This window comes from Oryctolagus cuniculus, chromosome 9 (genome assembly GCF_964237555.1).
Source record: "Oryctolagus cuniculus chromosome 9, mOryCun1.1, whole genome shotgun sequence".
In the NCBI taxonomy this organism is placed as follows: Eukaryota; Metazoa; Chordata; class Mammalia; order Lagomorpha; family Leporidae; genus Oryctolagus; species Oryctolagus cuniculus.
The window spans coordinates 122098452-122126094 of NC_091440.1; positions in this window are offsets into that span (position 1 = coordinate 122098452).

Genomic DNA, 27643 nt, shown 5'->3' on the forward strand with positions numbered 1-27643 from the left:
CAAAGTAAACTAGGATGGCCCTTTAAGCTAACATGGTTGAATAAATTCTGCAAATATTTTGCCTTTTCAGGTATTTAACAAGGCAAATCCATGTTAGAGGTTGATGTGGCTAACAAAAAAGGTGGATTTGCTGTTCTTTTCAGCCTTACAGAATAATGGAGGCAATGGATAAAGTTCAAGTTCTATCGTTTAGTTATGACCAAAGCTTGGCTTAAAGATTTGGCAAAAATGAAAAGGGGACCAGCATCGTGGCACAGGAAGTTAAGCCTCCACTTGTGATGCCAGCATTCTATACTAGAATGCAGGTTGGAGACCTCCTTGCTTCACTTCTTATTCAAATTACTGCTAATACGCCTGGAAGGCAGCGGAAGAAGGCCTAAGTGCTGGGTCCCTGCCATCCAAGTGGGAGTCCTGGTTGGAGTTCCTGGCTCCTGGCTTCACCTTGGCCCAGCCCTGGCTATTGTGGCCAGTTGAGGAGTGAACCAGTGGATGGAAGATCTCTCTCTCTCTCCTCCCACTCATCCCCGTCTCTCTGTCACTCTGCCCTTTCAAATAAATAAATAAATAAATAATCTTTTTTCAAAAATAATGAAAATACAAATGCACCTGTTGTAGTCAGTTTTTGCTAGTTCAACAAGATATCTGAGGCGACTAACTTATAAAGAGAAAGCATTATTAACCTCACAGTCTAGGGGGTGCAAGTCTAGGAGGTCAGATGGTATGGTATAGGCTCTGGCTTTGGTGAGAGGTCTGTGGTGGATGGTGGATGGGAGAGGGCATATAGAGTAAAGATCCCACAGAGAGCCAGGAAGCAACCAGAGTGGGTGGACCTGAATTCAGGTTTTCATAACAACCCTCTTAAGGGAACTCATGAGGTCACACAAGAACAACCTTCCAAGGGCACCCTTAATGAGCTAACCATCTCCCATCAGGACCCACCTCCTAATGGTTCCGTCAGCCTACAACAGCACCACCCTGAGAACCAGACCTTTAACATACGGGTTTTTGTAGGAGAGGGGTGGGTGGTTGGGTGAGAGACATTCAGCATGGAAACCATAGCATCTCCCAAAGAGAGCAGCCTAAATTCTCATGTAGCCACCAATGAGCATGACTAACAGTGCGGTGGGCTTTGGCATTTCATGTAAGATGTCACCTGGGATGCCTACATGCCTAGCTCCAAGTCTTAGCTTCCTGCTAACGTGCACCTTGGGAAGCAGCAGGTGCTGTTTCATGAATTTAGGTCCCTGTCACCCATGTGAGAGACCCAGACTGACTTCCAGACTCCTGGTATTGGCGTGGCCCAGCCTCAGCTGTTGCAGGCTTTTGGAGAGTGAACCAGCAGATGGAAGATCTCTCTGTCTTTGTCACTTGGCCCTTTCGAATAAGTATAAATAAATAAATAATTTTTTTAACAAAATGAAAGGATGGTTATGGGTAGGTATATGGTGCAGCAGGTTAAGCCACTACTCAGGACACCTGCATCCCATATTGGAGCAGCTGGGATTGAGTCCTGTCCCCATGTTCTGATCCAGCTTCCAGCTAATGCACCTGGGCCAAGGCAGCAGATGGTGGCTCGAGTACTCAGGTTCCTTCCTCCCTCCTGGGAGACTCAGATGGAGATCTTCACTGTTGGTTTCATCCTGGACCAACTCTGGTCACTACAGGCATTTGGGAAGTGAACCAGCAGATGGAAGATCTCTCTCTCACTCTCTTTCTCTCTCGCATTCGGCACTCCAAATTAATTCATTGATTTTGAATGACTTTTAAAGAAGTGTGGCTAAAAGCGTCCAAGCTTGAATTCATGCTCCTCTATGTAGCTGTTATCAGTTTCCTAAGCTTGTAAATTATTTAACTCTTTAAAAGGAGGTGAATAATAGTTATTGCCTTGTTAGACTGTTCTGAGGATTACATGAATTAAATTTTTTTTAAAACTTGGGGAAGAGTATTTTTTTTAATTTTTTGTTAGTCAGTGAGACAGACAGAGAGAAAGGTCTTCCTTCCGTTGATTCACCCCGCAAATGGCCGCTACGGCCGGCGCACCGCGCTGATCCGAAGCCAGGAGCCAGGTGTTTCCTCCTGGTCTCCCATGCGGGTGCAGGGCCCAAGCACCTGGGCCATCCTCCACTGCTTTCCTGGGCCACAGCAGAGAGCTGGCTTGGAAGAAGAGCAGCCGGGACTAGAACTCAGTGCCCAAATGGGATGCCGGCGCCGCAGGCGGAGAATTAGCCAAGTGAGCCATGGCGCTGGCCCCAACATGAATTAAATTGTTAAGGGGCACATAAAACGTTTTCAAAAATTCTCACGTGACAATACCTACAGGGGCTAACATCAGAATGATTGGGTTTGTATCTCAGCATCTCTAATTACAGGCTGTGAAACCTTGGATAAGATTTAACGATTCAGAATTTCAGTTTCTTCTTCTGTAAAAGGGAATAAACTAGTAAAAAAAAGTACCCAAAAAACAGACCTAGCACCCAGTCCTGCCTCAGTAAATGTCATGTATTGTTCTTATTGTTACAGAACGAAAAATAGTGTGAAACAAGATAGTTTCGCAATTTCTTACTTAAGAAGTAGAGGAAAACAGCAGTACCGTGATTCTAGAAGATGCAGAAAGATGTTTCCTCAGCGTTAATTTTTTTTTTTTTTTTGACAGGCAGACTTAGACAGTGAGAGAGACAGAGAGAAAGGTCTACCTTTTCCGTTGGTTCATCCCCCAAATGGCTGCCACAGCCGGTGCTACGCCAATCCAAAGCCAGGAGCCAGGTGCTTCCTTCTGGTCTCTCACGCGGGTGCAGGGCCCAAGGACTTGGGCCATCCTCCACTGCCTTCCCGGGCCACAGCAGAGAGCTGGACTGGAGGAGGAGCAACCAGGACAGAATCCGGTGCCCCAACCGGGACTAGAACCCAGGGTACCGGCGCCACACGCAAAGGATTAGCCTAGTGAGCCGCAGCGCCGGCCTTCAGTGTTAAATTTGAGAAGCTGTTGGTGTTGTCTACTAAAGAGACCATGAATGTTCTGGCTGAAAATGTTTTCCTTTAGTTGCAGATTGCTGCAGATCCCATGTAACAAGGGCTCTCACCCCAAATATTTAAAGATTTGCAAATAAATTAAAACTAGGTATGAGAATGAAGGGACAAAAACGGCTGTAGAGCTGACGTTTGAAAACAACTGGAGAGTGGTGGCAGCCACCCAGGCGAGCCACTTAGATCTCCAGCCACGTCCACAGAGCACGCCCAGCTGAGGTGCTCCAGCCCTACCACCTCCATGCTCACACTCAACTTTTCAGTCCAGGCCATTAGCTTCCTGAACAACCCCCAGAAAAGACAGACACACGGCTGGGGTACAGAGGCTTGTCCATTTCTGCCCCAGCCAAGACTCCTGTCGTGGGAAATCTTAGCTCCAGAGCACCCAATTTGGCTGCCTTAGATTATATTATGGCCCGAAGCTCTCCTGTCCAATTTTAAACCCTCCCCTTTCACAAGCACTCCCCACCCCCACTGCCCACAAACTACTTGTACTCCTAAACTTAGCATCTGCTTCATGCCAGACACATGGGCATCATTTTGGAGTCTTCTTCTTCATTAACAGCCAGAAATTAGGACAGCAGAAGTGGGTGTTTGGTGCAGCAGCTAACTCCACGTGGGACACCTGCATCCCACAAGGGAGTGCCTGGGCTGAATCCCACTCCACTTTTGATTCCAGCTTCTTGTCCATGGGCACTGCAGCAGGCAGCAATGATGGCTCCCGTACTTGGGTTTCTGCCATCCCATGTGGGAGACTCAGATTATGTTTATAGCTCCTGGCTTTGGCCTAGCCCAGCCCTAACTGTTGCAGGCATTTGGAGAGTCAATCAGTCAAAGGAAGATCTGTGTATCTCCCTCTCTCTGTCTCTCTGCTTTTCGAACAAAGAAAGTAAATAGATTAGAAATTAGAACAGGAGCTATTTATCAAATTAGATACTTATATAACCCAACACAGAACTATTCAACATGATTAGTTACCTTCTTCGAAATGTGATTACGTTACAGATAATTCCTTATTTCTCTGTCAAGGCTGGTGCCTAAATCAAGGTTCTGAAATCTGTAGTAAATGTCAAGGCAGTCAGTGTCCCGTGTATGTCTGTGGACATACAGTGAAGTTTATGGTAGTAGGATCCACTCCTCCATTTCAACCACTGATTTCTATCAGTTGTCTCGGGATGAATCTGGTCACGAAGATCAGCAGCTTCTTTGAACCTAAGCAGAATAAATAGAGGATTAGTAGAAGGAACACACACTTTGGATATAAAAAGTATTTATTTAGGAAAACAGAACCACTCTATACTGAAAAATGCATCCAGCAGCATCCATTAGACTTACAGTGCCCATGCATGGGCTGAAGGAGCGAAGGCAAAGACTGCAGCTTTCAGGACATAAGGAAGCACAGGGCTTCTGAGAAAGCTCCCACTGGTGGCCAGTGGCCACCTGTAGCACCACAGCAAGCAACTCCTAGTAGGACCCTGGAAGCCAAGGGACGCCCCACGGATGATCTTGGCTGTTAGTGGAGAATGATGGCTCTCCCTTTCTGCATCTTTCAAACTGTGTGTAAACGTCTATCACTGAGCAGGATCTAACCCAGAAACATGTTAGTGGGGTGAGCATTTGGTCCAGTAGTTATGACATTGGTTAAGATGTTCACATCCCACATTGGAGCTCCTGGGTTTGACACCCAGTCCTGGCTCCTCAGTTCAGCTTCCTGTTAATGCAGACCCTGGGAAGAAGGTGTGATGGCTAAACTAATTGGGTTCCTGCAACCCACATAGGAGATCAGGACTGAGTTCCTGGATCCTGCCTGCAGCTTGGCCCAGCCCTGGCTGTTCCAGGCATTTGGGATGTGAACCAGAAGATATGAGCGCCTCTCTCTCTCTCTTTCTCTCTCTCTCTCTCTCTCTCTCTCCACTCAAATAAATAAAATTAAAAGATCGGGAAGAGATTGTCACAATGACATTTCCAGTGTTGTCCTTGCAGAGATGAAAGCAGAGAGGACACAGATGATGCTGAGTTGCTGACAGACAAGCCAGGACCCCAGTACATGTTTCCCACATCTTGTCGCCCTGTCAACTTGCCCACCAGAGAATCTCTGGCTGCTGGCTCTTGCCAGGCTATGCAGAGCCTGGCCCTCGTCATAGCCAAATGTTTGTCGTTTGCCTACTAGATGAAGGTGGCGAGTCTGGCAAGAACAAAATGAAAAGGCAACAAATATCATGGAAAGTTGCATGATTACTGCCTGATTTCTGGAAAGAGGACCTGACTTTTCTCAGGTGCCAAAGCACAAAGTAATTGCCTCAGCTGACTCCTCTGACATTATTTTACTCTTATTAGGCAAAAAGAAGTCCATTTTGAGAAAATGTCATAGCAACATTGCCTTGGGCCACTTGAGGCAAGAATTGATGGTTCCTGGATCATGTACCCTTGGTACTACTAACTTCACTCACTTCCCTATGCCCTCCATTTTTAAACAAACACACATCCAAACAATTATTTTTGGAAATGACAGAGACATGGTAATGCCATCAGGTTTTTTTTTTAAAATTTATTTTATTTGAAAGGCAGAGTGGTACAGAAAGAAAGAGCAACACAGAGAGAAAGATTTTCTACCTGCTGGTTTACTCCCCAAATGGCCAGGAGCCAGGAACTCCATCCAGGTCTCCCAAATGGGTGGCAGGGGTCCAAGCACCTGGGCCATGTTTTGCTGCCTTCCCAGGTGCATTGGCAGGGAGCTGGATCAGAACTGAAGCAACCAGAACTCACACTAGTGCTCCAATACAGGATGCCGGCACCTCTGTCGGCATCTTAACACACTGCGTCACAACTCTGGCCCTTTCATAAATAAATCTTTAAAAACTACATATTTCATAAAAATTTTAAAGTAAGTTTGGATTCTTTTCTGTCCCTGGTTTCCTATTAAAAATGAAGAGGTGAAGCCGGCGCCGCGGCTCACTAGGCTAATCCTCCGCCTTGCGGCACCGGCACACCGGGTTCTAGTCCCGGTCGGGGCGCCGGATTCTGTCCCGGTTGCCCCTCTTCCAGGCCAGCTCTCTGCTGTGGCCCGGGAGTGCAGTGGAGGATGGCCCAGGTGCTTGGGCCCTGTACCCCATGGGAGACCAGGAGAAGCACCTGGCTTCTGCCATCGGATCAGCGCGGTGTGCCGGCTGCAGTGCGCCAGCCGCGGCGACCATTGGAGGGTGAACCAATGGCAAAAGGAAGACCTTTCTCTCTGTCCCTCTCTCACTGTCCACTCTGCCTGTCCAAAAAAAAAAAATAATAAAATAAAAAAATAAAAAAAAATGAAGAGGTGAGGTTAGGATTAAATGTATACCCCATCCTTTTGGAACAGGATGCTATACTAACCGACACACAGTACCATGGACTTTAAAAACAATCCAAGAACTCAAAATGCCAAGTTAAATTTGTACTCAGATAATTAGTTGGTAATTATGTCCTCTTTGGAAATGCCAGATTTCCCATAGTTATTTTAGAGTATATGTATAAATAATGATAACCACAGGAGACAGTGAACAAAACCATGCCTATACTAAAAACAATTTGAAATCTACTTATGATCTTTAATGTACAAAGCATCCATGTAAAGAATTTCCAAGATATATTTCTTTTTATTAAAGACCTATTTGTTTATTTATTTATTTACTTGAAAGTCAGAACCACAGAGATGGGGGGGAGAGAGAGAGAGAGAGAGAGAGAGACCGACCATGTAAGAGAGATCATCCATCTGCTGGTTCATTCCCCAAATGGATGCAATGGCCAAGGCTGAGCCAGGCTGAAGCTGGGAACCAGGAACTTCATCTGGTTCTCCCACATAGGTGCGGAGGCCCAAGCACTGGGGCCATCCTCCAGTGCTTTTCTCAGATGCATTAGTAGGGAGAAAGATTGGAAGGGGAGCAGCTGGGACTGGAACCAGCACCCATATGGTATGCAGGCCCAGCAAATGGCAGCTTCAACTGCTGTGACACAGCACTGGCCCCACAAGATATATTTCTTTCTAAACATTTTTCACTAAATATTTCAAAAATAGAAGGTACTTCCAGAATAGTGTGCACATGGAACCTGGACATTAAACCTACCAACAAAAATTGCATGTTTCATACTGTCACATCTAGTTAAAAAGATTTAATAACAACTTTAAGATATCTTAAGTACTGCATAATGAAACAATAAGAGAGAACACTCTTATCTTGAAAGCTAGCTACAAAGGGGAGAATTCAGAGCATATAATTCCTATGTGTGAGCAAATAAAAATATATGTTCATTCTAAAAATGTATTTATTTATTTATTTGAGAAGAGGGGTGGGGAGAGAAAGAGAGAAAGAGAGCTCTCTTCTTATTGTTCACTGCCCAGATGTTGGCAACAGCTTGCCTGATGCTGGAAGCTGGGAACTGAATCTTAGTCTCCCATTTGGGTGGCAGGAACCCAATCAGTTCAGCTCATATCACTTTCTCCCAGAGTGTGCATTAGCAGGAAGTTGGAGTCAGAAGGTGGAGGTGGGATTTGATCCCAGGCACTAAGATAGGGGATGCAGGTATCCCCAGGAGCATCTTAACTGCTAGGCTCCTCTCCTATGTCCAGGTGTAAACGTTTCACTTCTTAGAACAAGAACAACTGCAGCTTCTTTTAACTAAATTCAAGGAATACTGTTTGTTTGCATTTAATCATTGCTGGCTTCAAAGGAGATGGGTGATGACATTTTCTTTGGACAAGTGCCCTTGCTTTCATCCTAGAGTGTAAGCATTATTGAATCAAATATGAAGTACATTAACATGCTTTTATACACACACACACACACACACACACACACACATATGGACTTTTTCCCCTTATTTAAGGAGTATAAACTTCATGCATTTCATAAGTACAACTTTAGGAATATAGTGATTCTTCCCACTGTTCTTCAGAATTTGCTTTTTTTCCCCTTCTTTAAGTATCATGATAGCCTGCCAGTTAGTGTCTATATCTTTAGTTTAAAAATAATAAAAATGAGGGCTGGCGCTGTGGTTCACTTGGTTAATCTTCTGCCTGCAGCGCCAGCATCCCATGTAGGCACCAGGTTCTAGTCCCGGTTGCTCCTCTTCCAGTCCAGCTCTCTGCTGTGGCCCAGGAGGGCAGTGGAGGATGGCCCAAGTGCTTGGGCCCTGCACCCGCATGGGAGACCAGGAAGAAGCACTGGGCTCCTGGCTTCAGATCGGCGCAGCGTCGGCTGTGGCGGCCATTTGAGGGGGTGAACCAACGGAAGGAAGACCTTTCTCTCTGTCTCTCTCTCATTGTTTATAACTCTACCTGTCAAATAAAATAATAATAATAATAATAATAATAATGAACTCATAAATGAAACCATTTATATGACATAGTATTTCAATTTTAAATGAATTCTCATTCATTTCTACATCAGCTGGGGCAATGGCTATACCGTAGCAATGAACAACACTTCTTGGTAATCAAGGGGAATCTTAATTCTTCCTTAACAATAGTCCATGGGTCCTATGCATCTGCTTCCACAAATGAATCACTGCTCCTAGTTTTTAGCTGAAATGTTTTATAAACACCTCTATGATCCAATTATTTATTTAAAAAATTAAGGTGAATGGGCAGGCACTGTAGGACAGCAGGTTAAGCCCCAGCCTGCAGTGCCGGCTTCCCATATGAGTGCTGGTGCAGGTCCTGACTGCTCCACTTCTGTTCCAACTCCCTGCTAATGCACCTAGGAAAGCAGCAGATGATGGCCTAAGTACTTGGGCTGCTGCCACCCACATGGGAGACCCAGATGAAATTCCAGTCTCCTAGCTTTGGTCTGGCCCAGCCCTAGCTATTGTAACCATCTGTGGAGTAAACAGAGAACAGAAGATCTCTTTCTCTATTTCTCCCTCTCTGTCTCTGTCACTATGACTTTCAAATAAATAAAATAAATATTTTTTAAAAATATATAAAATTAGGCCGGCGCCGCGGCTCACTAGGCTAATCCTCCGCCTAGCGGCGCCGGCACACCAGGTTCTAGTCCCGGTCAGGGCGCCGGATTCTGTCCCGGTTGCCCCTCTTTCAGGCCAGCCCTCTGCTGTGGCCCGGGAGTGCAGTGGAGGATGGCCCAGGTGCTTGGGCCCTGCACCCCATGGGAGACCAGGAAAAGCACCTGGCTCCTGGCTCCTGCCATCGGATCAGCGCGGTGCGCCGGCCGCAGCGCGCCGGCCGCGGCGGCCATTGGAGGGTGAACCAACGGCAAAGGAAGACCTTTCTCTCTGTCTCTCTCTCTCTCTCACTGTCCACTCTGCCTGTCAAAAAATATATATATATATATATAAAATTAAAGCAGAATTAAGACTGCTTCAGGACGGTCATCATGGGGTTATGAACCAGGGGCTTAATCCACTTGGTGTGCAATAGATACTCAGTTCAGTTATCTCCATTCCCATGTTAGAATTAAAATGTCAAGGTTGATAAATATAAGACATAGACTTAACAACTCTTCTAATATTTCTAAGAAAGCCAGCAATCTCTGGAGAGTTTTTCATCCAGATGGTCTTAAATTCTAACTATAAACCCACAGAATCTAGGAAGCATTTCCAAATTAATTCTGTCCACTCTTAATAAACTCCTATCTGACCTTTCCCTCTCCTTCTTTCCCATACAAAATGATAACTTTCTTGGGGAAAGAACCATTTTCTGCTTAGTGGACAGTAAAATCTCTCAGAAACTTGATGTCAAGGACTAGAACATTAAAGATAAAGGATGTTGAGGGAAGTCACTGATCAAAAGGCGTGAAAACAGGTTCAGAAACAATACTTCTTTATATTGGTTAGAAACAAGTCAGACCTCAAAGCTCAGATAGGAAGAAGAAATGGTCTAAGTGGCTCTTTGGAGCTAAAAAGTAATTGTATTGGCCTCAAAAACAAAACCCACACACAGTTATAAGGAATAACCTGGAGCAAGGCTGGCAACCAACAGACTTTAGGACCTCTCCAGTCACTGCAGACAAGACACATTTTGAAAGTTAAATAAGAGGTAGGTAGTGCCTTTCATCTGGGAAGGTACTCTACAGCTCCTCAAGCCATGAAGATTCTAGTATTTTAGAAAAGTCAAAACGAGAACAAGATTAAAAAGTAAGCAAAATGAAGGTTGCCTGGAAAGGCTACAGACTAAAACATTAATTTAGGAGCTTGTGGTGTAGTGGGTTAAGCCTCGCCTTCGATGCCAGCATCCCATATGGGCACAGGTTCAAGTCCTGGCTTCTCCACTTCTGATCCAGCTCCCTGCTGATGACCTGGGAAAAGCAACAAAGAATGGCTCAAGCGCTTGGGCCCCTGCTACCCACATGGGAGACCCACAAAAATCTCCAGACTCCTGGCTTCTTGGGGCTATTTGGGGAATGAAGTAGCCAATGGAAGACCTCTCTCTGTCTCTCCTCCTCTCTCTGTAACTCTGCCTTTCAAGTAAATAAAAAATAAATCTTTTTTAAAAACAAACAAAGCATTGATTTAAACTCTTGTGAAGAAACTGTCCTCTATGACAGTATTCACCACCTTCCCCACATTAAAGAAGGTAGCTTTCTCCATAAAGGACTGATTCTCTGTTCTGACAGATTCACTCTGTGAAGAGAGCACAATGTGCCAAAAATGGTGAACTGTGGGACAAACTTCAACAGTAGTGGTACTAAGTATGGTCCCCAGCCTGCAGGTGTTTCCATCGAAAATCAAACTAAAGTAATTCAGTTAAAGTGACACTTCAAGGGGGCAGAGGCCTACCTAAGAAAGTTCATATATGACTGTTATATAACAAATGCTAAATAAGACTAAGCAGTTCAACAAAGCCATAAAATAGTATTAAACACAAGCTGACCCCTGGTTTTAAAACTATAAACAAAACTCTATTAGAATCTATCTAGAAATACATTTTAATTCAAATATTTTTAGTTTCTAAATAATATTAAGACGTGCGCGTGTATGTGTATGTGTGTGTGAATGTCTATGTAGGGAAGACCCTCAAACTAAAGGATCTAAGATGGGCCAGCCCTGTGGCATAGCGAGTAAAGTCACTGCCTTCCATGCCAGCATCCCCACATAGATGCTGGTTCCTGTCCCAGCTGCTCCACTCAGATCCAGCTCCTTCCTAACGTGCCTGCAAAGATGACCCAAACCCCTGCACCCACGTGGGAGACCTGGATGGATTCCTGGCTCCTGGCTTCAGCTTAACCAGCGGACAGAAGATCCCACTCTGTATGCCTCTCCCCCTCTTTCTGTAACTTCGACTTCCAAAATAAATGAATAAATCTTTTACAAAATGAAGGATCTAAGAGAAAACTGTAGAGCTTTCCTTACCTTCAATTTCCAAAAAAAGGAGATTTATTTTCAGAGTCATATTTTTCTAGCATACCAAATAAGGGTACTATTGTTCAAGAATTCATCAAATTTGGACTTAATGTAATTATAAGAGCCACTTTTTCCACCTCTCAGACTAACTTTCATGTCTGTTTATTCATAGGTAAAAATGGCCATTTTATTTATCTGAAAATAACTACCTTCAAGCCACCAATGGGTTGCAAGGCAAAGGAAGTGAAAATCACTCAAAAGCTATCATTTTGTGCCACAAAAATTTAAATCTGGGGGAAGATGAACCAGCCCGGCCATTTCAAATTAGGAAGTGTAATTAGGAAAACATAAATTATTTTAAGGCCGATATTAAATGCCATGGGCTCCCTGAACAATGGGCCCATGGTGCATGAATTCATAGACTAGGGAGCCTGAAGGAGAGACGCAGATCCCTTGCTAACACATTCCCCCTACCCTGGTTTTTGCAACAGAGAGAACTGTTGTTGATGGTCACTTTGTCAGTTAAACAACTACCTCTCATTCTTGCACGGACAAAACAAAACAAAACAAAACAAAAACAACTTGAATTCATGAGGCACTATTCTCATTGAAAATAATCAAGAAATCATCCAGAATGTATGGATAAAGCTGCTGGAAGAAACAATATTAAGCAAGAAAATTAAGTTTACATGGCCTAGAGGCCTTACATGGCCTCTGTCATTTCACTGTGTAATTTTGTCTACTTAGAAATATTCCCTAAATGTTTAACAGCTAATATTGTGGAGGTGGTACAAATCTAAATATTTGACCTGTGAACTATATACTTACAAACAAATTTTATAATTTTAACCATATGAGTAGAAGCACATTCTAGGGGTATTTAGAAAGTTCATGGAACATGCATATTGTGGAAAAACTATGCATTTGTGGAAAAAAAATGCTAAAGTAAACATTTTCATTCCATTTTTCCATGAATGTTTTGAAGTGCACTCTTATATTTATACTTAGTAAATAAGCTCCCACAGGAGCTTATTCTCATAATATTTGAATTCAAAATACCTCTAAAACTTTGATTTCACAGAGCCGTTCCAGGAATACCACAAGCATGTTCAGACTGGTAACGTGTCTGTCAGAAATGATCAAGGAGAGCGAAGCTTGGTCGACATAAGCTCTTTATAGAAAGGAGAAACGCGTGTATTATTACAATTCTTTGAAGCTGGGATGGAGCAGTTCTTTATATAAGCCTTCTAAGCAGGATGAATATCTACAGGAGGTGAAAAGGCATTGCCCAAACTGTCATACTTGGAAAAGCACTTGGGTTTGTAAGAAGTAGAAAGTGGGACAATGAGGAAGTGCCCAGGATACAGCTGTTGATGTGAACAAAATGTTTTACAAACAGGGAAATTAAATATGCCTGCTGAAGTAAGACGAAAGCAAATTGTTTCAGACATACAGGCCATCGCAGTGTTGAGTAATAATTACTCATTCACCTTTCCTGTTGGAAATAGGTCTGTGGCATTTAGAAACAAGGAAATAGTAGGACCTCTTGTTCTGTTTTATATCTGGGTAACTCATTTGGGGAGAAATCCTGCACACACATGGACCTTCAAAAGTTCATGAAAGATGAAATTGCAAGATACTTTTATTTCATTGCAAAAGAGTTTGAAATCCGTGAGTTTATATTTACAATACTCAACTTTTCATGGTTTTGAAGATTCCTTGTCTGCGAAGATTTCAAAAATTTTTCATACCAAAATAAATCTGTCCTCTAATTTTACTTTTCCATGAACTCATTGAAGTATTCTTGTCATGTCATTCTCAAGCTCTTATTGAGAATGTGTCCTGCAGAGCTGGGGATTGTCTTAGAGAAACTTTCTGTATGCTGTGTCTAAAGGCTTAGGGCTTGGACAAAATAATGGCCTACTTTGGGTGATTAACCCTCTCTTCTAGAAATTCTGAGCAGACCTTGAGCTTGTGTTTGTGGTTACAACTCTAAAGTGATGCACTTGGCCGGCACTGCGGCTCACTTGTCTAGTCCTCTGCCTGAGGCACCGGCATCCCGGGTTCTAGTCCCATTTGGGTCGCCGGATTCTATCCCAGTTGTTCCTCTTCCAGTCCAGCTCTCTGCTGTGGCCCAGGAGGGCAGTAGAGGATGGCCCAAGTGCTTGGGCCCTGCACCCGCATGGGAGACCAGGAGGAAGCACCTGGCTCCTGGCTTCGGAACGGTGCAATGTGCTGGCCATAGCGGCCATTTGGGGGGTGAACCAATGGAAGGAAGACCTTTCTCTTTGTCTCTCTCTCTCACTGTCTAACTCTGCCTGTCAAAAAATAAATAAATAAATAAGGTGATGCACTGTGTAAGGGGATTCCCTCACAGTCAGCTTGTCACAGATTTGCATGGGAGAGTTGAGGTACTAACTACACAGTTTTTCCATCTTCTATAACCATAACACCTAGGCCACTCCCAATGAAGATGGAGGAGAAACTTCCTCAAGATCATTAAACTCTCATTCCATATTCGAATTTCCCCAACTTTATAAAAAAGTTTTGGATCCCAGTCAGGGTGCGATGGATGACTTCACCCAGCAATTGCTCATTTATAACATCCTTGTAAATCTCCTCCAACCTCTCCCCCAACTGTGGCTTTGTTATTCATTGAAATTTTTGTTGAGAGAATACAGATTCACACGTAGCTCTAAGTAATCATACAGGGAGATCCTGTGTGGACTTGGCCTAGTATCCTCCAAGGGCACATTTTGCAAAATCATAGCATAGTAACTACCCATCTTATTCAGCCTGCCCTCATTTGGCCTACATATATGTTTTGTGTGCATTTAGTTCTATCTCTGTTTATTGATTTTGAGTAGTAGTAATTAGAGCAAAAGCAAATTTAGTGCTTGCTATCTGCCTGGTACTGCTCCAAGTTCTTTACATGTATCATCTCACTTAAAACTTGGTGTGAATATTCCTATCCCCATTTTACAGAGCGTCTCCCCGGCTTGGGGGTGGCAGAGCACTGCTACTGTAGGGCCCATCCATTTCACTGCTAGCCTGTCACTACATCTGAGCTAGACTGTGTTCCCAGGGCAATGAGGCTAGCAACACATTTCAAAAATTGCTATAAAAGTCAATGACTCTTACAGGAGATTGTTAGGGTAGTGAACTTAATGGTGGACACATGACATTATGCATTTGTCAAAACCCATAAAACTATACTGCACAAAAAGTGAACCTTAGTATAAACCATAAGCTACGTTTCTACTGGACTTTACTTAACAATAATGTATTGTATTGGTTCATCATTTATAAAAACTGTACCACATCATTGCAATCTGTTAATAACAGGGGGACCAGGTGTGTGGTGTGGGGGTGGTGGGAGTGGGAGGAAAGTATGTATGCGTGGGTTTCGAAATTCTTTTTACACCAAAATAAAACCCATTTTTATTTCCGCTTGTTTTCTACAAACTTTTTAAAGCATCCTCCTAGAAGGGGACTGTCAGTAACTTCTGTTCAATCTCTCTATAAACCTAAAAGAGCATTTAAAAAGAAAGTCTATTAATTAAAAAATAGATTTAAAAAATAAATGGCTCTTTCAGATGAGCCCAACTTACAAAGTAACTGAAAAAGTTTTCATCTTGGGAAACCTCCAAACTTTGGTCACTGTTCATCTGTGCTTCACCAGGTAACGCAGAATCTGAAGTGGCAGAAAAATAGTGACAAAAAGGCAGGCACTTAGGGGGTGCGCTGGAGATGTGTGTGGCTTTTTGTCCTTCTACCTCTTACCCTGTAATGACCTCAGCCTCAGGGCAAAAGCCAGACAGGGAGAGAAGTGTCTGCAATTCTCATCCAGGAGGTCTTGTGGAATTTGAACTTAAGCTTACTGCATTGTCACTTGAACATTAAACCTTAAATGTCAAAATACTCTTCACAGCAGAGAAAGGATTTCACCATCCTATCCCAAATCTATTTTCCATACTCTTTTTCGTGGGTCTGAAGGAAAATTTTGCTACTGCTTTAAAAAATACATATTGTTTTCATGTCCCCATGGAAATTTACAAAGGGAACATTGTATTGAATCTTTACCACAAGCAGAAATAATTATTTCTGATGGAAATAATATTAGACATGAATATCATGGAAAATATGATCTGAACTTTTAGAGTGGGTAGAAAAATCCATCCTGCCTCTCAGGAGTATTGTACACCCAGAGCAATCAGGAAAATGGCCCATGACCACCCACTGTGGAAGGTGTTTCTTTGACAATTGCGCTACACTCTCTGGCAAGCTGTACCACCACACATCAGCATATACAAACCAGGGAGACAAATTAACCTTAGCAGCTATTTGGAGGAAGACAACTGAGCAAGCCTCGGCCCCCTCCGCCCCAAATCACAATGCAATATTAACTCATAATCTTTTTCATTGGCTTTGGAAATTGTACCCTTTGAAGACAATCTATGAATATGCATATGGCCTTTAGGCACTTTAATTGCCATTTCCTCCAATTAACACAGAATTAAAAATGTGCACGTGAGTACCTTTCCCTTGCTTTCTTTTGTCACTAAAGAGTGAACCAAACCGTAAGAGTGAAATGTGAAAAGCAGTCCCCACCAACTTCAAACACCACCACCCTCCCTGCATCTCAGAGTCCCGGCCACTTTGTAACGCGCCCCTGGTGATGGCTAATTTCAGCTGTCAGTTGGGCTGAACGAATACGGAGGAAGCTGGGAAAGTATTATTCTCAGTGTGTCTGTGAGGGTGTTCCCAAATGAGGTGAGCGTGTGAGTCAGAGTGGACTACATAGGGAAGACCTGCCGTCCATGTGGGCAATACCCTCAAATGCCTGGGGGTCTGGGGAGAATCAATACAGATCAGTATGGTCTCTTGCCTTGGATGTCAGAACTCCAGGCTTACTGGACTCCAGGGCTTACCCTGACGCACCACACACCCTTCCCTCCCCACCCCCATCTCCTTCTGCCTGTACTCAGGCTTTTGGACATGAATGAGAGTTAACACCCTTAGCTTTCCTGGTTCTGAGGCCCCCAGACTTGGACTGAGCCATGCTACAGGCAATCCAGGGCAGCAGCCTACAGGTGGCTGTGGTGGGATTTCTCAGCTGCCACAGCCACATGAACCAAGTCCTGTTGTAAGTCCCCTTCCAGGATTCTGTCTCTCTATAGAACCCCGACTCCTTTAATCCTCTAGAATTGGATTTTAATCATCTTTTGTTCTCCTTAAGCTAATGAACTGGCTGTCCCTGGACTACTCATGAAGCGTTCCCAGAACTTCAATGTGTTGCAACTGTCATTTGTATGTAGAATGTCATGAGTGGATTTCTTTTTAGAGCAAACAAGGTTTAAGTTCAATGCTACATTGGTGGGGAAATGCTTTTGTAGATACTGCCAACAGTCTTTTCCACATTCATTCAGGGGAAGAAATGGGCATACCTACCTTCAAGAACAGAATTTGATTTGATCGAATAATAAGTATATAAGAAATTTCTCGTTTTCTATACCAACCAAGATAGTCTGGGTTAACTTACCATAATGAATAACCCTCAACTTTCGATGACTCCGTTCAGGTTCTCTTCTTAGTCATGCAACATGTCCAACACAGATAAGCAGGGGCCCTGAATAATTTAGTCACCGATGAACTCAGGACAGCAGGGGCTTCATGGAACTGGTGACTCTGTGAGCACTGAAGCAGAGAAAGGGGAATTTGCAGGCGAGGAGCACCAACTAGATGCTTCTACTCATACTTCAGGGGTTAAAGGAAGTCATTGGCCCTCACTTCAAGGGGTCAGGAAATCACAGCAGGGTGTCAGAAGGAGGAGACCAGAATATTTCTGAACAGCTCTGATTATGACCACACTATCCTGTGATGGACCCAGAGGAGCCTAACAATACAATGCAGTTTGGTGATTTTGAGAACTTAGCAGTGAGAGTGTAAACTACATGGGTGTGACCCTGAAGGTGTACGATAAGGCTTAAGGTCAAATATGAGGTAAATATATAGGTAAGGAGCTAACTTCGTAGATCTGTACTTGTCATATTCACTGTTGCCCAACAAAGATGATACAATGGTGTCTCTCATAGATATCCTTGGTTGTCCCTCATGAGAAGCTAGTACTGTTTTAACTAAGGAAATCTGTCTCTGAGGAGTTGACATGTTTTGCAGAGAATAAGGTTAGAAATTTTGAATTTCCCCCCAAATTAACTTATTTTCATTACCTGCTTTTAACCTTGATAAACTCTTAAAATTAATTTAATATTAATGGTATTACATTCGTCCTTGTTAAACTACCTCAGGCTCTTTCTGGAAAAAGATGGTGCTGTGGTTTGGATACCTGTATCCCCCAAGGATTCATGAACACTTGGTTCCAAGTATGGTTTAAGGGGCGGTGGAGAGAAGGGGGACGATGGATGCTAAGGGCCCACATTGTGGCACAGCACCAATGTCCTCTATCGGAGGACTGGTGGGAAATCTGACTACTCTGCTTCCAATACAGCATCTCGCTTCTTTGCCTGGGAAAGCAGTGGATGATGGCCCAAGTACGTGGGTCCCTGTTCCCCATGTGGGAAACTAGGATGGAGTTCTTGGTTCCTGACTTTTGCCTGGCCCAGCCTTGTTGGCATTTATGGGAGGTAAGTCAGTGGATGGATGATCTCTCTCTCTCTTTTTCTCTCTCTCCTCTTGTCTCTCTTTCCTTGTCTCACTGCTGTCTTTCAAGTAACTAAATGAATTTTTATCAAAATGAGGTGGGCCTAAGGATTGGTCATGAGGCCACTGGAGACATGGCCTCAGAAGGACCTTGCACAGTTTTTTTTTTTAAATATTCCATTGTGTATCAACAAAACCTTTTTATTTTTTAAGATTTACTTATTTATTTGAGAAGTAGAGTTACAGACAAATAGAGGGACAGAGAGAAAGGTCTTCTATCCACTGGCCACAACAGCTGGAGCTGAGTTGATCCAAAGCCAGGAGCGAGGAGCTTCTTCCAGCTCTCCCATGCAGGTGCAGGGGCCCAAGGACTTGGGCCATCTTCTACTGCTTTCCCAGGCCATAGCAGAGAGCTGGATCAGAAGTGGAGCAGCCGGGACACAAACCGGCTCCAATATGGGATGCCAGTGCCGCAAGCAGAAGCTTAGCTCATTACGCTACAGTGCCAGCCTGCATAACCTTTTCTTTATCACTTCATCCCTTCACTTTTTTTTGCTTTTGTCACCTGTGCTTCAGGGGTCTTATCTGTAAAATCAATCTAGGTTGATTTCGTATCTTAGCTATTGTGAATAGCACAGTAAGAAACATGAAAGTGCAGGTATCATTTTGATTTGCTGATCTCATTTCTTTTGGAGATGTATATATATTATAACATACAATATATATTATATATACATATATATATACCTTGAAGTATATATATATTATATATGTGTATATGTGTTGGGCATTGCCTAAAACCTCCATTACAATATGGCGCCTGGCGGATGTTCGAGGGGCGTGTCTGCGGCTGCCGCGGTCAAGCTACCTAAGATCAGACCACCAGCAGGGATAGGTCCGCTTTGGTTCTGGACACGTGGACAGTGCATGATCCCTATACTTTACTTAAGGTGCCCCAGTGCGTGGTCCACCCATGCCTGCATGACCTTTTTGCTGATTGGCTCCCCTACTGAGCATGTCCTTTGTAAGCTTTATAAGCCTGTACACTTCCTCAATAAAGCGGCTCCTGCTTCGACAGAACTCACGGGTGCTTGTGGTGTGTTCATCACCCGTCAACCTCACCTCTCCCGTTCACCTTGTTGGGGAGTGTCTGTAGTGGCCCCTGCTGGTCAGGGACCAGCCTAGGGCTTGAGACCCTGACGTGTGTGTGTGTGTGTGTGTATATATATATAATATGTGTATATATATACTAGGTCACTTTACATGGCAGACCTGTTTTTAGTTTTTAAGGAGCTTCCATACTGCTCTCTGTAATGCCTATACTAATTTATATTCCTGCCAACAGTGCACAGGAGATTGGTTCTCTGCATCCTCATAAGCATTTGTTACGTTTCCCTCTTTGATAACAGCCATTCTAACTAGCATAAGGAGATCTCTCATTGCAGTTTTAATATTTTAGTTATTTATTTGAAAGAGAGATTTCTACGTCCCATCCTTTGGTTCATTCCCAAAATAGCCACAGCAGCCAGGACTGGGCCAAGCCAAAGCCAGGAGCCAGGAATTTGGGCCTGGTCTCCTAGGGATCCAAGCACATGGGCCATCACCTGCTGCTTTCCCAGGCACATTAGCAGCAGGAAGCCGGATGTGAAGCAGAGCAGCCAGCACCTGAACCGGCACTCCCCATATGCGATGCCAGGGTCCCACATGGCAGCTTAACCTGCTCTGCCACAACACCAGCCCTTCACTGTAGTTCTGATTTGCATTTCTCTGTCTGCTAATGGTAGTGAGCATTTTTTCATCAATTTGTGGACTGTTTGGAATGTCCCTTTGTGAGAGGTCCAGTCATATCATTTGTCTATTTTTAACTATTTTTAGTTGAGCTTTTGGGAGTTCTTTATATGTGCTGGATATTAATCCTTTGTCAGATGAATCATTTGCAAGTATTCTGTCCCGTTCCACAGCCTATGTCTTCACTCTTGACTATTTCTTAAGCTGTCGCACAGTTTTTGTAGTATACTGGTCCCTCTCTGGCTTCCTTTCTTGCCACTGATCTTTCCCTTTTGCACAAACTCTGCCATCATCATTCCTTCCACCACAGAGTGACACAGCCAACACCATGGTGCTCAGACTTTCTCAAGGTAAAAAGTTGTTGAAAACCCTACAACTGCCCTTCAGAAATGGTTGAATGCCAGTACTGGTGCTAGAAAAAAATCTCTCGAAAGATTTGAAAAATGCCAAGATTCTTTTTCAAGCCAATAAGGTAAGGAAAAAAAAATCCCATTTTATCATGCAATAGAAATCAAGGTGGCAAACACTTGGAACCATTGTCAAGGGAGATTTTTACTGATTATCAAATAATAAAAACAGATTCATGTATAAAGAAAGCCAGTTTGATTTTCTATTTTCACTGTTTCTTTTGCCCTTCCTTCCTTCCTCTCTTTTATTCTTTCCCTTTTCCTTCCAAAAATACTTAGGAAACTCTGCTATAGTTAAAAACTATGCTAAGCAATGGATTTTTAAATAAAAGACAAAAAAGAAGCCTGCCCACACACAGCTTATATTTTAATTGCTGAAATGATAAACAAGCAGATAAAAGAATTATAACTGTGATGCATGCGTTGAGGAAAACCAAGAGAGTGCTGAGATGAGACTAATGGAGGTGGGGAACTACTCTAGACAAGGTCAAGAAGAACCTTCCAGGGAGATGAAGGAGGAGAAATGAGTAGCGCTGGGAGAAGGATGGGATCACTCTGAGCAGAATGAACAGCATGTGCAGAAGGCCTTGGAGGGAGGTGCAGCCCCAGGTATGTGAGAATCTCGAAGTTGGAAAGGAAGTCTGGTAAAGGGTTCACACAGAAGACAAGGAGGACACTGGAAACACTATGGACAGAGAGACGTTCAAGTGTCATTCTAGGGGATAGGACTGTCAGCTGCAGCTCACATGATGACTGATGTATGTTCTGACAGAATCAATTCATTATGGAACTCACAGAACTTAAAGCAGTGACTCGTTGTCTCTACTGCATCTATCATTTTTGTTTCCACCATTGTTCAATATTCAGTTTCCAATGAGAAACTTAGGAACAAAGAAGTTAAAGAGATGCAAAGTGGGGGCCAGCGCCATGGCTCACTTGGCTAATCCTTCGCCTGCGGTGCCCGCATCCCCTATCAACACCGGGTTCTAGTCCCGGCTGCTCCTCTTCCACTCCAGCTCCCTGCTGTGGCCCGGGAAGGCAGTGGAGGATGGCCCAGGTGCTTGGGCGCCGGCACCGGTGTGGGAGACCAGGAGGAAGCACCTGGTTCCTGGCTCCTGGCTTCGGATCGGCACAGCGCTGGCCATGGCAGCCATTTGGGGAGTGAACCAACAGAAGGAAGACCTCTCTGTCTGTCTTTCTCTCTCACTAACTCTATCTGTCAAATGAAAAAAAAAAAAGAGATACAAAATGGGAAAGCAAAGTTGGAATTAGAGCTTACTGTTAGAGTCCTACATATGCAGTAAACAGCACAGGCAATAGAGAAACACATGTAGATGCTACATATGTGATACAATGTATGCATATGCTCCACAAGCATAGTTATTACTACTGGAAAGTGATGTTTCCTTATCTTTTCCATCTGCCAAAAGACTATGCAAGGTGTACACAGCCTGTTTAGTTTACTATTAGAGATAAGCACTGAATACCCCTAAAGGGGTAACACTGTGATTTAAGTTTACAGTAAATACTGAGTGACAATACTGCACAGGATTACAAATGTTAAGAGAACATTCAGAGGACTGCATCATGAAGGTGAGACTTTACTGAAGTTGTAAGGTGAAAGATAAAGGTATTGATCATCAAACTGTTTCGGATTTGTATGATTTTCTCATTAGTTTCTCTTTAAAAAATTAACTTCAAATTCTTTCATGAGCACACATCTTCATATAACCATTGTAGAAAATGGCATGGAGGTTCCCCAAACATTGAAATGGGGGTCCACCTCATCATCCAGTTACCCTGCATCTGGGTATTCAATGAGGGAAATGAAGTCAGCCTATCAAAGAGATTCCGGCACTCCTCTGCTCATTGTAGTACTCTTCACAACAGCCAAGATATGGAATCAATCTATGTATCCAATGATGGAATAATAAAGAAGATGGGGCTTACAAATGTACACATATATGCACAATGAAATATTATTCAGCCATAGAAAATGAAATCCTGACATTTTCAAAAATAAATGAATAAATGAAAATAAGCCAGACACAGGAAGACAAATACCTCATGATCTCTTTCATTTACAGTAATTAAAGAAAAAGTCCTGAGCTTAGAAGGAGACTAGTAGAGGCTGGGAAGTGAAGGGTGGGGGTGGTGGTGGAAGGATAGAAGAAAGCCACATAATGGGTGCCAAAACATAATTGGTATCGGTAACAAGTTCTAGTATTCTGTAGCACAGTGGGGCAAATGAAGTGCAAAGTAATGTAATATGTACTGTATTAGGAACCAGAAGACAGGAGCTGGAGGCCTCAAACACCAAGATAAGGAAACGCAAATGCCAACTGCCTGACTGGATAAGTTTGTGCTATACGTATGTGTTCAAATACTGCATTGAACCTACAAAAATGTACATACATTACGTATTAACAAAAACTAATTTTTAGATAAAAAAGAACAAATATCTGTTAATCATGAGAACTTTTAATGAGGTAAATTATGACTTAGCGGAGAGGTGGAAAAGGTCCTGGAACTGACAGTCTAAGCCCCTGAGTGACAGATTTCTTACAGTTGAGGGAGCTTAATAAAGGAGGGGACCTCAGAGGTCAAACAATTAAAGCTCTTCTCCTTCTCCTTCTCCCTCTCCCTCTCCCCCCTCCCCCTCCCCCTCCTTCCTCCTCCTCCTCCTCCTCCTCCTCCTTCTTCTTCTTCTTCTTCCTTCTTCTTCCTTCCTCTTCCTTCCTCTTCCTTCCTCCTCCTCCTCCTCCTCCTCCTCCTCCTCCTCCTTCTTCTTCTTCTTCTTCTTCTTCGTTGTTGTTTATTTGACAGAGAGTTAGACGGTGAGAGAGAGAGAGAGACAGAGAGAAAGGTCTTCCTTCCATCGGTTCACCCCCCAAATGGCCGCCACAGCCAGAGCTATGCCGATCCGAAGCCAGGAGCCAGGTGCTTCCCCCTGGTCTCCCATGCGGGTGCAGGGCCTAAGCACTTGGGCCATCCTCCACTGCCTTCTCGGGCCACAGCAGAGAGCTGGACTGGAAGAGGAGCAGCCAGGACTAAGAACCCGGCACCCATATGGGATGCGGGCACTGCAGGTGGAGGATTAACCAAGTGAGCCACAGCGCCGGCCCCAAGTCCTTCTTCTCAGTGGAATTATTTGGTTCAAGGTCATGCCACCAACAAGAACTAGTGGGGCAGGGAGGGAGGCAGACTCCAGCCTGGAGCTCAGCATTACAACACACCTCCTTGAGTTTCCACTTTGTTTCATCCTGGGTATCTCCAGAGTTGCTTTCAGAGACAAGAGGAACATATGGAAGTTAGAATTAATCCTCAAAATTATATTTGCCAGCAAACTGGAGAAAGTACCTGAAATGAAGATGATTAGAGGCAACAGAGGCCACCCTTACAGCTAAAAAGCAAAGGACACAGAGAAAGAATCACAACCGATTATCCAGGAGGTGCAGAGCAGCCTGGGAAAAGTGAGCACTGTGCCCAGGACGAAATGACTGCTGGCGGTGGGTATCTGGGGATGGCTGAGCCTCCAGTTAGGATGCTCCTGTCCCACACGGGAGAACTTGAGTTCAATTCCCTGCTCTAGCGCCTGACTCCAGCTTCCTGCTAATGTGGACCCTGGGGAGGCTGTCACGATAACTCAAGTACTTGGGTCCTTGTCACTCACGTGGGAGGCCAGGATTGAGTTCCCAGCTCCTGGCTTTGGGTCCTGGCCTGTCCCTGGTCATTGGAGGAACCAAGGGACTACTAAATCAGCACGTGGGGGCTTTCTCTCAAATAATTAATTAAAATTTTTGTTTAAGTCATGGAAAATGCTGCATGGGAGAACTGTATTCCTCCTTAGTGACTGGAACGTTACTAAAGTGCATTGCTGAAGTCTGAAGGGTGGGAGAAGCTGAGAGCATTGAGCATAAGGTTAAGAGCACAGATCCCAAATCACTTCCAATGGCATAACAAACCTGAAACAAAAGAGAGTAGGTCCTTGAACTAATGACAAAGAATAAGTCACCAAGAGAACTTGGAATTCCATCTAGAAGTGATGTTCACTGGGAAGTGAGGATTACTAAATTGAATAGATGGGAGTTACATGGAAAATCACTTTTTCTTCATTTGTAGATGCAATATGAAAATGATTGAGTTTAGAAATGAGAGAAAAAAATTCTTAGCAGTTTAGATGTGAGAAAGATCTTCTGAAAAGATGCATGTTCCACTTCTGAGACAGTTAAGAAGGAAAAAAATCCTCACATCTGTGATGATTTAGATATAATCCAGACTGATGGAACAATCCCTTGCTTACCTATGAGGACGCATGCATGGATTCCCGATTCTGTTTCTGCACATTATAAGGACAGGTGAAAAAGTTCGTGTAAAGTACAGATTATTTAATGCAAAAATTTTTTTTTAATTCATCCATATGAAGGCTGTTCAGATGTTTGTGAATGATACAGATACTTAGCCTAGTCATTAAAGCAACGTTGGAACACCCGCACCCTGTATCAGTGTCTGGCTTGAGTTCTGTCTCTGGCTCTTGACTGAGCTTCCTGTTAATGCAGACCATGGCAGGCAGCAGCGAGGGGTTAAGTAACTGGGTCCCTGCTACCCATGTGGGTGACCTGGATTGCGTTCCTGGCTCTCAGCCTCAGCTCCTACTGGACTGTTGGAGGTACATGGGGAGTGAATCAGAAGACGGGAGCTCCCTTGCCCTCTCTGCCTCTCCAAAAACAAATGAAAACCACAGAAACACATGGGAACACACACAAAACACCTATGCACGATTTCAATTTCTGTTGCACCAAATAAGCTTTTTTTGTTTAAAATTATGACTTTTATTTGAAAGGCAGAGAGAGAGCGAGTGAGCGAGCGAGCGAGAAAGCTCTTTCAACCACTGGATCATTTCCAAATACCTGCAACAGCCAGGGCTGGGTGAGGCCAAAGCCAGGAGCCCAGACCTCCATCCAGGTTTCCCACATGGATGGTAGGGACCCAAGGACCTGAACCATCACTTGCTGCCTCCTGAGGGTGCATATTAGCATGAATGTTAATAAGAAGCAGAGGACTGAGGCATTCTGATAAGACACAGGTATTCCAAGTGGCATCTTTATCCCTGAGCCAAGTGTCAGCTGCCAAACTTATCTTTTAATTCTTTTTTTGTGAACTTTTTGAAGCATCCCCATTTGAATCTGGTAGTAGTTAAACCCGACTGATTTGAGTCTCAGGATCCTAATTCCACATTCTAGGGAGACGAGAGCACTCCTAACTGGAGAAGGATAGCTCAGAGGGCGCATCTGGGTCCAGCACTGCACCTGTGGCACCTCTGAAGAGGGCCCCCGTTATTGAGGCAAGTCATCAGCCAACCAACCGTCACTGGCAGAAAACTCACTCTAATATAAAAGGCAGCACTTATCTAGGTTAGTATTCCAAGAGACTTAACAGCTGCAACTTGGCAGGGACTCATGTTGATCTTCCTAATTGTGTATATACGCCCTGAGGCTCTCAAAATACAACGAATAAATAGTGTGCAGGAATTCACTAATTAAGAGTCTCCTGTTATTTCTTGTGTGGTAATTTTTCACAGACCACCATGATGACTTGCTCACAAGAGACTGAGACTGAAGGGAAGTGCCAGAAGAAAGCTCAGAAGAATTTAGCCACTTAGGAGGAAGATTTCATAACCCAACTTGCCTAGGTTGGGTTTTGCGCAAATTCAACGCTATCTTAAGTAGAGGGATATAAAGTCATTTCCATGTCAGAATTTTCTTAGGTAGAAACCTAACTTGGCTTTCAAATGAGTCTTGTTTCTTTATCTCACCATAGTTTCTTAGTGGTTTTTCCTCTGACCTGGCTCTGTTAGGCTGCCCAATTCTTAGATCAGCACTTTCAAATTTGGACACGTGGGTGAACCATCTCGTTTGCAGACAGATTCTGACTTAGATCTTACGAGGACCTGACATGATGCATTTCTACAAAGTACCCAGGGTCACTGCTGCTGCTGGTGTATTAATCACGCTTTGCATGATTTAATAACTTCAAAATCAGTCTAGGAGCTGCAATCATAGATTTTAAAACACAGTCTCAAAAAAAAATTAATTAGGAGCAGGCCTTTGGCCTAGCAGTTACGATACCAGTTGGGATGCTTGCATCCCATGTTGGAGTGCCTGGGTGTGTTGCCCGGCTCTGCTTCCAACTCCAGCTTCCTGCCAATCAACATCCTGGAAAGTAGCAGGTCATGGGCCAAGGAGTCAGGCCCTCACCACCCTTGTGGGTGACACAGATTGAGTTCCCAGCTCCCAGCTTCAGTCTGGCCCAAGCGCGGCATTCAAGGAGTGAAACAGCCAGTGACAGCACTCTATCTCAAATAAGCATTTTTTTTAAGAGCAGATAATTTTTTTTGATAGGCAGAGTGGACAGTGAGAGAGAGACAGAGGGAAAGGTCTTCCTTTTTCCATTGGTTCACTCCCCAAGTGGCTGCTACGGCTGCTGCATTGTGGCTGGCGCACTGCACCGATCTGAAGCAGGAGCCAGGTGCTTCCTCCCAGTCTCCCATGCGGGTGCAGGGCCCCAGCACCTGGGCCATCCTCCACTGCACTCCCGGGCCACAGCAGAGAGCTGGCCTGGAAGAGGAGCAGCCGGGACAGAATCCGGCGCCCCGACCGGGACTAGAATCCAGGGTGCCAGCGCCGCAGGCGGAAGATTAGCCTAGTGAGCCGTGGCGCTGGCCAAGAGCAGATATTTTTAAATAATTAATTAAATGAAGTAAAGCTACAGACAAGAGGAAGCCAGGATAATTTTGAAAGCTGTTACCAGCTGAGACTCAAGAGCAAGCTGGCAGACAAGGCAGTGTAGACCAGAGTTCGCCAAAGCTTGAGAAGGTGGAGGTCAGTCCAAATCCTCACAGTCAGCAATTCTGGCGAATTCAGGCCTAATGCAGGCCATTTTCAGTACCTAAGTGTTACAGATTAGCTAATGCGGGCCACAATCACCATCATCAAGCAAGAAGTAGTGATTTTGTTCCCAAGAGGTCAATCTAGATTGAAACTGGACTTTTCTACAGCAGAGTGGGAAGAGACAAACTCCAGACTGGTGAGGGTTGTTCGGCCCTTGTCCGATGGACTGAGGCTCTGATCATGTTGCCTCTAACAAAGAAGTTTTACCATGGCAGAAATCTAGTCAGCCAGGATGCAAGGGCAGGCAGGTTACGGGTTGGAGACAAAGCCCCGGCTTAATGAGATTCAGGGGCTCCTCCCAGAGACCCGGATGCTGGGATTAGAGCTGAGAGCTCATTTGATGTCTGAAACTCAGCAGCTATCAGGCCCATCTCCAATTATCTCATGAGTTGGTTACAGTTGAGCCTGCAAAGCAGAAGTGTGTTAAGGACCTGGAGTTAAGGGGGCCTAGCGGAGTTAAGCACAGTGCTGCCAAATACTTTGCGC